Consider the following 12002-nt stretch of genomic DNA (forward strand, 5'->3'; position numbering starts at 1 on the left):
ACATGATAATGTGGGGGTTAAAGGGGGACTGCACATCATGATGTGGAGAGGTGGGTTAAAGGGGGACTATGTGGCGCCCCTGAGGTGTAGTGCCCCACTCTCAGGTAAAGAGGGGACATCATTCAGGACTCTAACACTCGCAGCTAATACACACCAATTCAGTCGGGGCACCTGAACGTACCCTAATGGATGAAGGTCTCATCTCAGGCTGGATAGGAAAGGGTGTTGGAGAGTGGGTGGGGAAGGTAGGAAAAGGAGAGGAGATTACGAGTGAGTTAGAACAGTCTAGAAGCAGACGGGGTCTGTAGGGAAAAAGAGAACAGAGCAGACGTGTGACAGTAGTTGGTCCTGAGGAGACCAAAAGAGAAAGACATTGCAGAATTGAACTAAAGAAGGAACAGAGAGATAAATAGAAAGCAGCTCCAAGGAGGACAGAAGCGGTCCTAGAGGCATGGGTAGTGAGAAGTCCACCCTGGGGGCTCGTATCCAGAAGTGGAGGGACCAGGTCACAGGCTAGGGGACCGGCCCCGTTCTAGTGGAGAAACTAAGGAGTCAGCTAACTAACCAGAGGCTGTGGTATCTGTATGTGCCACGGCCACATCCACCCATACTTCACCAAAAAGGCAGCCATGTAGGAGCAAGGGGACTCAAAAGAGGTCGCCCGACAAGGTCCATGGCTGCTGGCTTGGGACACTGTGGGGAAAGATGCTGGGCAGGAGAAGTGGAAGCCAGTGTAGTGAGACAGCCAGAGAAAGGCATATGAAAAGAATTCCTGGAAAGGTGCACCCCAAACTACCTGGAAGTTTGCTAGACCACTTACCCAGAGAACACAGCCTCCGACTGGCGTTTGTGCACTGGAAAACTGTAGGTAAAGCTAGAAATTGCACCTCACATTTATTTACTGTGCCATCCACCCTGCACCACAACTACTACAACATCCATCATCTCACAATTTTACCTAAGTGCCCTGGGACTAAAGCTCTACCTGTGGAGAGCTGTACAAATTCTGCTGCATCACCATTAGTCCCAGTGGTCTCTCCAAGCAGCATCAGCTAACATCTCACGTTTGCCGAGTACCACAGGTTGCATCACGAACATTTATTCCATAAACTTTATTCCCATTTTATTGGATGCCCAGGGCCATGGACCGGGTCACTGCTGCCATGACACATCCCCTTTAAGAACCGGCCTGGTACCGAGTATCCCCATGGCCCTGGCATGCGCTCCAACTGCTCATGATGATATGGAGAGGGGGGTTAAAGAGGGACTGCACATGATGATGTGGAGAGGGGTTTAATGGGGGACTGCACATGATGATGTGGAGAGGGGGTTAAAGGGTACTGTACATAATGATGTGGGGAGGGGGGTTAAAGGGGTCTGCACATGATGATGTGGGGGTTAAAGGGGGACTGCACATGATGATGTGGGGTGGGTGTTAAAAGGAACTGCAAAGGATGACATGGGGTAAAGGGGACGGCACATGATGAAGTGGGGGATAAAGGGGACTGCACATGATGAAATGGGGGGAGAGGACTGCAAATGATGAAGTGGGGGAGGGGGACTGCACATGATAAAGTGAGGGGAGGGGACTGGAGACTGCAAATGATGAATTGAGAGTGAGGGAAGAGGGACAGTAATTGAACTGAAGGTGGGGGTGGGGGGAGCAAATGATGATCTGGGGAGATAGCAAATAATGAATTTGAGGGTGGGGGAGTAAATGATGTATTGATTGTGGTGGTAGAGCTGTTGACAATGAATAGAGAGTGGGAAAGAGAAAACATGACAATGAATTGGGGCGCAAGGTGCATGTAAATATAATGAGTCGGGGGAGTGGGAGGTACATAGTGGGGGGTGTTGAGTATGCAGTGACTGGGAATGAATTGGGGGAAAGAGCACAGGTGCTAATTAATTGATATATTTATTAGGTGGGGAAAGTGGCTACGTATCGCTAGAAGGAGCTCAGTGGCATATTATAATTTATATTTGAAATGGTGGGTTGCATAATAACCAATTATGTATTAATGATGGGTGCATATCTGTATTCAGATGTGTAGTGTAGAAGAAAGGGAAAAAGAGGGGAATGTGCTCTGGAAGCGGTGCTCTAGGTAACTGTGTTATTTTATGCAGAGACGAGTCCTGGCTGGTAGATGTGATGTCGGTCAGCGCTGCATGAAAAAGAAAAGCAAAGATGAAGGACTTCAGCTAGAGACGTCACTGATGAGCCAGTGTGTTACCTGTACACTGACACTATACATTGTATACTCTGTACAGAGCTCCTGTTTATAATGTCACCAATGATCACTATATTATCTGTACCCTGACACTGTATACAGAGGTTCTGTGTATAATGTTACTAGTGATCACTGTATTACCTGTACACTATATACAGAGCTCCTGTGTATAATGTCACCAGTGATCACTGTATTACCTATACACTGACACTGAATACTATGTACAGAGCTCCTGGGTATAATGTCACTGGTGATCACTGTATTACCTGTACACTGACAGTAAATACAGAGTTCCTGTGTATAATGTCACTTAGTATTGTGGGTTTTTGTTATTATTAATGATCAGTAGCGTGGTATTCAGTCACTATGTGGTGGTAATATGTGGTCTGGACATGATGTGGTGGTATTTGTTCCTTGCATGAGGTATTATTTGGTCACTCTGTGGTGGTAATATGTGGTCTGGACATGGTGTGACAGCATTTGTCCCTTGTATGTGGCATTATAGGTCACTATATGGTGGTAATATGTGGTCTGGTCATGGTGTGACTGTATTTGTCCCTTGTATGTTGTATTAATGGTCATTAAAAAAATGTATGTGATTCATTCCCTTAAAGAAAAATATATTTATATTTAATATGTTAGAGTAGAATAGGGTCTGACCAAAAGAGTCTACCATGTCGTGGTGGTGGCGGCTTAAAAATTATTTTGGCCAGAACAAAAGCTGCTGGCTATGTATGTGATCTGGTGTTTAATGGGAACTGTTAATATCTGATTGAGGACGTGGTGGAGAGGTTGAGTTTTTCCAAGAGTTAGCGGAGGGACTGTGGAAGGTTCGAAGGGTGGAGGCGGAGCTGGGGTAGAGCCTGGGTGGAATCTCAAGGGGGCCCAAAAATTTTGCCAGTATGGGGCCCCGAAATTCCTAGTGGCAGCCCTGCTGCTCACTACCACTTTTCCTGTCTTGTATATATACACTGCACAGTACCACTCCTCCTGTCCTGTATATATACACTGCTCAGTACCACTTTTCTTGTCATGTATATATACACTGCACAGTACCACTCCTGTCCTGTTGTTGGAGAGGCGACATTGGTCTTTGAGAGGGTTAATATTGGTTTATTATTTTCAGAAATACTATGGGAAAATAAAAAAATACCGTATTTTTCAGACTATAAGACGCACTTTTTTCCTCCCAAAATGTGGAGGAAAATGGGGGTGCATCTTATTGTCCAGATGAACCAGCTCTGGCTGTGGTGGGGAGGTGGGGGGAGTGTTATCGGCAGAGCAGTGGGTCACAGAGGCAGGAGCCGGTGGCTGCGGCTAACTCCTGTGCCCACTGCTAAAGAGAAATGAATTTTCACTGCATTCCACCCTCATGGGCAATGAATATTAATTTTCCAGTACTCTCGGAATGGGAAAAGAAAACAACAGTGACAGGATAAATAATGCAAAGATTTTGAAAAACATTTTTGAAAAACACATTTGAACAATTATAAACTCTTTGGCTTCCCTTTATGGGAGGTATTGATGCTTAAAGGTTGCGAAAACAAGTTTATAAAAGTACATCTGGTCTTATACCAGGGTGTCCTTATTCATAAATTAAAGTACCGATGTGAGGGGCCCATCATAAACACCAACGTAGGGTTGGGTGGGCTACAAGGCATATCCAGACCCAGGGTTCGCCACGCCAGACGGTTTTGCTTTGGGTCTGTGAAGAAACAAGCAAACAAGGCCCAACCCGGCAAGTGGGTAGAACCAGGGTGCACCTTGAGGGTGCCAACTATGTACAAATACAGTTTTTGGGTAGTTCACTGTCCATTACCCTATTGTCCATTTTAAACCTGTAACAAATGTAAGCAAGCAATTTAAACAGGTAACAGCAAATATTGACATTTTTTAATCCCTTTAACGAACTGGGATTTGACCTTTTGTACTGCGAGTAGACCTGCGTAGTCCCTGATCTAGCATGTCTGCTGTTACTGTAGTGAAATCAGTAGTGTATGCATTACTTGTACGTCTGCATTGTATTGGCAAACTGGGCAAGCGTCTGCGTAGTCTTAGATTCACCATAGGTCTGACAGACTCACCAATAAGCAGAGGGTGGATTCTCTGGTTCCACTGCTGGGGTGACGCTTGCTGCTTGAACCTGCTGGTGTAAAGTCTATTCTGGTTCAGGATGATTCTGAGTCACTTCTTCTTGTATTTGGGGAAAGGTTAAGACAGGTATCACTATGGCCTGATGTACTTGAGTCCAAGACTCTGGAAAATCTCCAAGAACAGTGTGAATTTTCTTCTCTTCATCTTCCATGGGTGGAGATGTTCCTAGGTCTGTTTCTTTGTTCCTCAGTTTATCAGTGCATACTTTGAGATGGTCTCTGGATACTGCAGTTGAAGTTTCTCCTCCATCTTTACTGATAAGGCAGACTTTCGTGTTGTCGATGTTTGAAGGTAGGATAGTATACAGTTCTGCTGTGCACTGGTCGTCAAGTTTGTGCAGTCTTCTTTTACGTTTTAGCACTTGTTCACCTGGGGACAAGGGAATTGCAGGGGCTTGTAGGTTTTTGTCTATCTCTTGCTTTTGTCTTGCTTGTGATAGACTTCTCTCAACACATTCTTGTTCTTGGCGGTACCTTTGTTGTCTCTTGGTATCCCAATCTGCATCAGATGAGGTATTTTCTGGGGTTAGGACTCCCATGTCTAGATCAACAGTCAAGGTCTTCAGTAAGTCAATCACTACTTGGTTCATCTTTTCACACATACCGTTGGTTTGTGGGTGGTACGGTGTGGTTCTGATCTTTTTACATCCATAGAGGTTGCAAAACTCTTGAAACACTTCTGCTTCAAAGTCTGGTCCTTGATCAGTAAGTAACTTCTCAGAATATCCATGTGGCCTACAGAAGTGCTGTTGGAAGGCTCTGGCTGCTGTCTTTGCTGTCTGGTCTTTGACAGGTACGACTACCAGGAATCTGGAGTAGTGATCCACAATAGTCAAAGCGTAGACATAGCCTGACCGGCTTGGAGTTAGCTTCACATGGTCTAAGGCCACCAGTTCACGTGGCTGTTTGGTGACTATGGGCTGTAGGGGAGCCCTCTGGCTATCACGGTCCTTTCTGCGCAAGCTACATGGGCCACACTCTCGGCACCACTTTTCGCTGGCCTTCCTCATGCCAATCCAGTAGAACCTTCCACGAAGTAGGGTCTCTAACTTCTTCCATCTGAAGTGTCCTGCTCCATCATGGTATGGTTCCAGAACCATTGGCGCATCTTATCTTGGTACCACTAGCTGCCAGACCAGCTTGTGAGTACGTGGGTCTATACTCCTCCGACACAGCTTACCATCGTACATAAACAGTTTGCCTTTTTCTTTCCACAGCTGTTGAGTCTTTTGTGGAGCATCTGGACCAGGGTGTGAATTGGCTTGTGTCAGCAGCTCTTTGACCAGATGGACTGAGGGGTCACTGTCCTGTGTCTCTGCCCACCCATGGTGGGGCAATGGGTTCACTGTGGCATCTTGCTTGTTTCGGTGCCTGTTCCTCACATGATGGGAATACTGAGTCGCCTTAGGGTGATGGAAAGCTGGTAACTCTATTTCTTCGAGTGTTTCTGAATCTTCTCCCATCTCTGGCAAGTTGGGCATCCTGGACAAGGCATCGGAATTCGCATTCTTGTGCCCCGCACGGTACTTCATGGTGAACTCGTAATTGAACAACCGAGCCATCCATCGCTGCTCCAAAGCACCTAGTTTTGCTGTCTCCAGGTGTGTCAGTGGATTGTTGTCCGTGAAGACGGTGAACTTTACCGAGGCCAGGTAGTGCTTGAACTTCTCTGTCACAGCCCAGACGATAGCGAGGAACTCCAGCTTAAAGGAACTGTAGTTCTCTGGGTTGCTTTCGGTGGGGCAAAGTTTCCTGATGGCTTCCTTTCTGTACCTGGGACAACACGGCTCCCAGTCCCATGTTGCTATGCTTGCGTCCGTGTACAGCACAAATGGTTGGTCATATTCAGGGAACGCCAGTACTTCATCTCCTGTGAGAGCCAACTTCAATCGAGTGAAAGATCTCTCCAGCCCGTCGTCCCAGTCAAATGGGGTATTCTTACCCTTAGTCTTCTTGGATTGGCCCACTAACAGGTCTTGTAGTGGTGAAGTCTTTGATAAATCTTCTGTAGTAGCCTACCAACCGAAGGCACTGTCGGACTTCATGGACGTTGCTGGGCTTTGAACACTCTCTGATCACGGTGACCTTGTCAGGGTCTGGTGCCACTCCATCAGCGCTCACCACATGGCCCAGGTACTGCACTTTGGGTTTCAACAGGTGACATTTAGATGGTTTTACCTTTAAGCCAAAGTTGGACAGAGCTGCCAACAACTCGGCTAGGTGCTTCAGGTGGTCCTCATAAGTCTTGGAGAAGACGATGACATCGTCCAGGTACAGCAAGATGGTTTCAAAGTTTTTGTGCCCGAGACAGCACTCCATTATCCTCTGAAACATTCCTGGGGCATTGCACAGTCCGAACGGCATGTAATTGAATTCACAGAGACCCATCGGTGTGCTGAAGGCCGTCTTTTCCTTATCTGCCTCTGCTACAGGAACCTGCCAATACCCACTGGTGAGATCCAAGGTGGAAAAGTAGTTAGCAGATTTTAAACCAGCTAATGACTCTTCTATTCTAGGCATTGGATATGCATCTTTGTTTGTAATGCGGTTTATCTGCCTATAATCTACTCACATTCTCATGGTGCCGTCCTTTTTCCTGACGAGGACTAGTCGAGCTGCCCAGGGGCTACAACTGTCTCTGATTACCCCAGCCTCCTTCATCTCTCGTAACATGTCTTTGGCACACTGATAATGAGATGGAGGTACAGGCTGGCATCTCTCCTTAATGGGCGGACGATCTCCCGTGGGGATATGATGCTGAATCCCTTTTACCTGCCCAAAATCTAGTGGGTGTTTTAAGAATTCTTGCTTACACTCATGGACCACCCGGTAAGCCCCTTGTTTTTGGTGTGATGGTGTAGAGTCAGTGCCCACGTGTAATTTCTGACACCAATCCTCCATTTGTCCTGCAGAGCCATTGTCCTCCGCCTGGTTGGACGGGACCAAGGGTTCTGTTGCCTGTATTACATTATTATCAACAGTAAACAGTTTGGCATGTGTGGCATATTTGGTTAGGTGGACCTCCTTCTCTCCACAGTTAAGGACACGTATTGGTACCATCCCCTTGCGGACTTCAACCACCCCTCTGGCCTCTGGCTGTCAGGATTGTGGGCCTACTGTCTGAATACACAGGTTCTACTACTTCTAATCTTTACCTCTGAGGCCTATTGTTGCCCAATACCATATTAACATTTCACTCCTGGGGGTATTGTGATGGGGATTGAATCACTCACTGTGGCACAGCCATTTTCTCCACCAGATAGTTCTACTGCTGTCTCTGCACCAGAGCTCTGATTTCTTTCTGCAGGACACGTTGTTCACTGGACAGCAATTTCGGCTACCTGTTGTAATAAGACAATAACCTCTGCAAGACAATTTTCTATGACATTAGTACCAATGGTCATCATGGGGTTATGTTCACTTCGGTCAATATCAACAATCACCATTCCTTGGGCCTTCAATTCTAACCACCCCACCTTAATGGTGACCTCTTTGTACCCCACCTGTGGCAACGGCTGACTGTTACTGGCTACTATTGTCAAATCATCATCTGGGCCACGATTAATGTCTGTGTCAGCCCAGTACCGTTTATATAGAATCTAAGGCATAGTTGTCACCTGAGAACCGGTGTGCAATAAAGCGTTCATCGGGATGCCATCGATCACAATGGGGAGGACAGGTCGTCCTCCAATGTACTTGGCTCACCAGTTTTGTGGGCCTGGTCGTCCTATTCCCGGGGGTTGGCCCTCTGCCCCAGGGGTCACTCGTTTAAATGGCAGTACCTTGCGATGTGTCCTGCCTGGTCGCAGCGGCGGCAGATGGGTTGTCCGTCCTGATGATAGCGATCATTGTCTCTCCCTCTGGTTGGCAGGATCCTCTTCTGTCGTCACCAGGGGACGTCCTTTGGTCTGAAAGCCAGCTTGATCTTTTCTTTTGGCGACTCCTGTAGGGACAGCACGGTTTTGGCTAGTGCAGCTACACTTTTAGTAAGTTCCTGGACCTGGAGGCGTAGTCCTGTGGAAGAGTCATCATCCAGGATCTGTGCGTCGGCCTCAACTGGGTCCTGATGATATGATGCCACCTCCTGGTGGTATGTGAGAGCTGGAAGCCTATGGGGCACTATGCGGCTGGGCTGAGGTTCATGCAGCACCCGGATGGCTCTATCCTTAAATTGCGCCAGGTCCAGGTCAGGGGTTTGCAAGGCAAGAATGCACAGCTGTGTCCTGTGGTTGCTGGACAGGAGACCCTCAATGAACTGTTCCTTTAAGAGTTTGTCTCCATCCTGCACGCTGTTAGTGTCAATTTGTCTGACAGCCCGCAGTACCTCCTGGAGATTAAGGGCATAGTCCCATATGCTATCCTGTGCTCTCTGCTTGCACCCAAAGAACTTCATTTTGATTTCTGCAGCGGTGCAGGTGTCAAAGGTGGTTTTAAATTTAGCAAATATCTGCTGCACAGTTCCTTTTTCAATATTTGGTCAGGATTTCACTTCTCTTAGGGCTGCGCCTATCAATTGCCAAATTAAGATGCTGACCTTTTGATGCTCAGTTAAAGGATAAACTTCAAACCGGCTGCAGAGCCCTTCTTTAAAGTCACTTAATGTATGGGACTCCCCGGAATATTGTGGAAGCCAGGCCACTCCAGCAATATAGGGCATAGACAGCGGCATGATAGGCACTGTAGCTGCAGCGGGGTCTGGCTTGCTGGTAGAAGCTGCGGGGCCTGCGGGGTCTGGTGGCATGAAGGGGCCTGCAAGTGCATCTGCGGCGGGGCCCGGGAGTGCCAGGATTCCAGCGGCTGTGTCCCCCTCAGGGTCTTGGGGTATCACAGGGGCTGCGGCTGCATCCATCGCCATTTCTCCCCCTGGTCTGACATAGCTTCTCCCCCTTGCTAACCTTATAGGGGCCGGCATCCTTTCCTCCGGAGTTTGTAGCGGTCCTTCCGGTGCGTCGCATGGCATTTTGCAGTGTCCTCACTTCTGGCTCCACTTTGCGGCATCTTTACTGCTGGCGTTCTTCTCGCAGTGCAGCACCTGTTTCCTTCTTCGCGCTCTTTCCAGCTGGCTCTGCCCATGAAGGTTTGTCTCCTCCTCACGCTCCACGCGGCGTGGCAATGGCGGCAGTTTTGGCAGCATTTCACAATGTACAGTCTCAATAAATCACAGTAAGGCACAGTCTCTTAGGCGCACATGACCCGATTTTCTGGGTCAGTCCATCCTGTTTGTGACGCCAAGATGAGTCGCCCGCCAGGGCCGTGGGGTACCCGGTACCGGGTCCAGTGTCCACAGGGGGATGTCATGGTGGCAACCTGATCCGTGGCCCTGGGCACCACCTGTGGTATTCGGTCAGTGGGGACCGACGCTGCTTTAAGGGGTCCTCTGGGGTGATGTTATGGCAGCTAGATGGTATAACTTCCCACAGGTGAAGTGTATCCCCAGGGCCCCCGGTGTGTAGATGTAAGATGGGGAATGGCACAGTAAAGAACGAGGACACAGGTTTGCAGTCTCTTTACCTGGTTTACTGAAGACTTCAGGCAGCCACAGTCCAGGGTACCAGATCACAGGGTAGGCAGGGTCTGGCTGACTTGGAAGCGAATCCAGAGTCCCCTTTCCCAGGTGGAGTTAAAAGCCTTCCTCTAGCACGGTGGTGTTGTAGTCACTTACTGCCTATGGCTTCAGATAAGGTCCTCACAGTTCTTCTCTCTGTCCCCCATATAGGATAGGACAATACCTGCATGACAGGTAACTCGAGCCTCTTTACAGGGACTCTAGCACGCCCTGGGCTCTATGTGTTACTGTGTCTCAGGTGAGTGTGGCGGACAGGTAACTTGCAGTTCAGCTGTCCTGTCGATCTCTGATGTAAGTCGTAGAGTCCCTTACAACCTCGGTGGTCCACCTACTGGTAATCTGCGCCTCAGAGGGAGGCAGCCTGCTCTTAGCTGGTCTCAGCAGATGTCGCTCTCCTGTGCTTCGCTCTCCTGCATGCTCACTGAACAATGTCCTTTCCTTCTGTATGTCTCTTTCTGCAGGGGTTGTAGTATCTCAGACTACGAGACCCCTTCAGACCTTCTGACACTCTATGTCGGTCTGCTTTCTTCTCTGTCTGTAACTTTCTGAACTGAACTGAACTCCTTTCCCTCCAGATCAGAATGTATTTATAGGGGAGTTCACCCTAAACCAGACTTAGAGCTCCCCCTTCTGGCATGGAGTGTGAACATATTGTATGTATGGTGGGTACCTGATAAAAGATATCCTTCATCGCTTCCAAACGTAACATCACTCTCCCCGTGAGGAAAGCAATGCTACTGTGATGACCAGGACCAGAGGTTGAGTTTTTCCAAGAGTTAGCGGTGGGACTGTGGAAGGTTCGAAGGGTGGAGGCGGAGCTGGGGTAGAGCCTGGGTGGAGTCTCAAGGGGGCCCAAAAATTTTGCCAGTATGGGGCCCCGAAATTCCTAGTGGCAGCCTGCTGCTCATTACCACTTTTCCTGTCTTGTATATGTACACTGCACAGTACCACTCCTCCTGTCCTGTATATATACAGTGCTCAGTACCACTTTTCTTGTCCTTTATATATACACTGCTCAGTACCACTTTTCTTGTCCTGTATATATACACTGCACAGTACCACTCCTGTCCTGTTGTTGGAGAGGCAACATTAGTCTTTGAGAGGGTTAATATTGGTTTATTATTTTCAGGAATACTATGGGAAAATAAAAAATACCATATTTTTCAGACTATAAGACGCACTTTTTTCCTCCCAAAATGTGGAGGAAAATGGGGGTGCGTCTTATAGTCCAGATGAACCAGCTCTGGCTGTGGTGGGGAGGTGGGGGAGTGGCATCGGCAGAGCAGTGGGTCACAGAGGCAGGAGCCGGTGGCTGTGGCTAACTCCTGTGCCCGCTGCTAAAGAGAAATGAATTTTCACTGCATTCCACCCTCATGGGCAATGAATATTAATTTTCCAGTACTCTCGGAATGGGAAAAGAAAACAACAGTTACAGGTTAAATAATGCAAACATTTTGAAAAACATTTTTGAAAAACACATTTGAACAATTATAAACTCTTTGGCTTCCCTTTATGGGAGGTATTGATGCTAACGTTGCAAAAACAAGTTTATAAAAGTACATCTGGTCTTATACCAGGGTGTCCTTATGCATAAATGAATAAATGAAAGTACCGATGTGAGGGACCCGTCATAAATACCAATGTAGGGTTGGGTGGGCTACAAGGCATATCCAGACCCAGTGTTCGCCACGCCAGACGGTTTTGCTTTGGGTCTGTGAAGAAAGAAGCAAACAAGGCCCTACCCGGCAAGTGGGTAGAACCAGGGTGCACCTTGAGGGTGCCAACTATGTACAAATACAGTTTTTGGGTAGTTCACTGTCCATTACCCTATTGTCCATTTTAAACCTGTAACAAATGTAAGCAAGCAATTTAAACAGGTATCAGCAATTATTGACATTTTTTAATCCCTGTAACGAACTGGGATTTGACCTTTGGTACTGCGAGTAGACCTGCGTAGTCCCTGATCTAGCATGTTTGCTGTTACTGTAGTGAGACCAGTAGTGTATACACTACTTGTACGTCTGCATTGTATTGGCAAACTGGGCAAGCGTC

Source organism: Ranitomeya variabilis, chromosome 6, assembly GCF_051348905.1.
Source record: "Ranitomeya variabilis isolate aRanVar5 chromosome 6, aRanVar5.hap1, whole genome shotgun sequence".
Classification (NCBI taxonomy): domain Eukaryota; kingdom Metazoa; phylum Chordata; class Amphibia; order Anura; family Dendrobatidae; genus Ranitomeya; species Ranitomeya variabilis.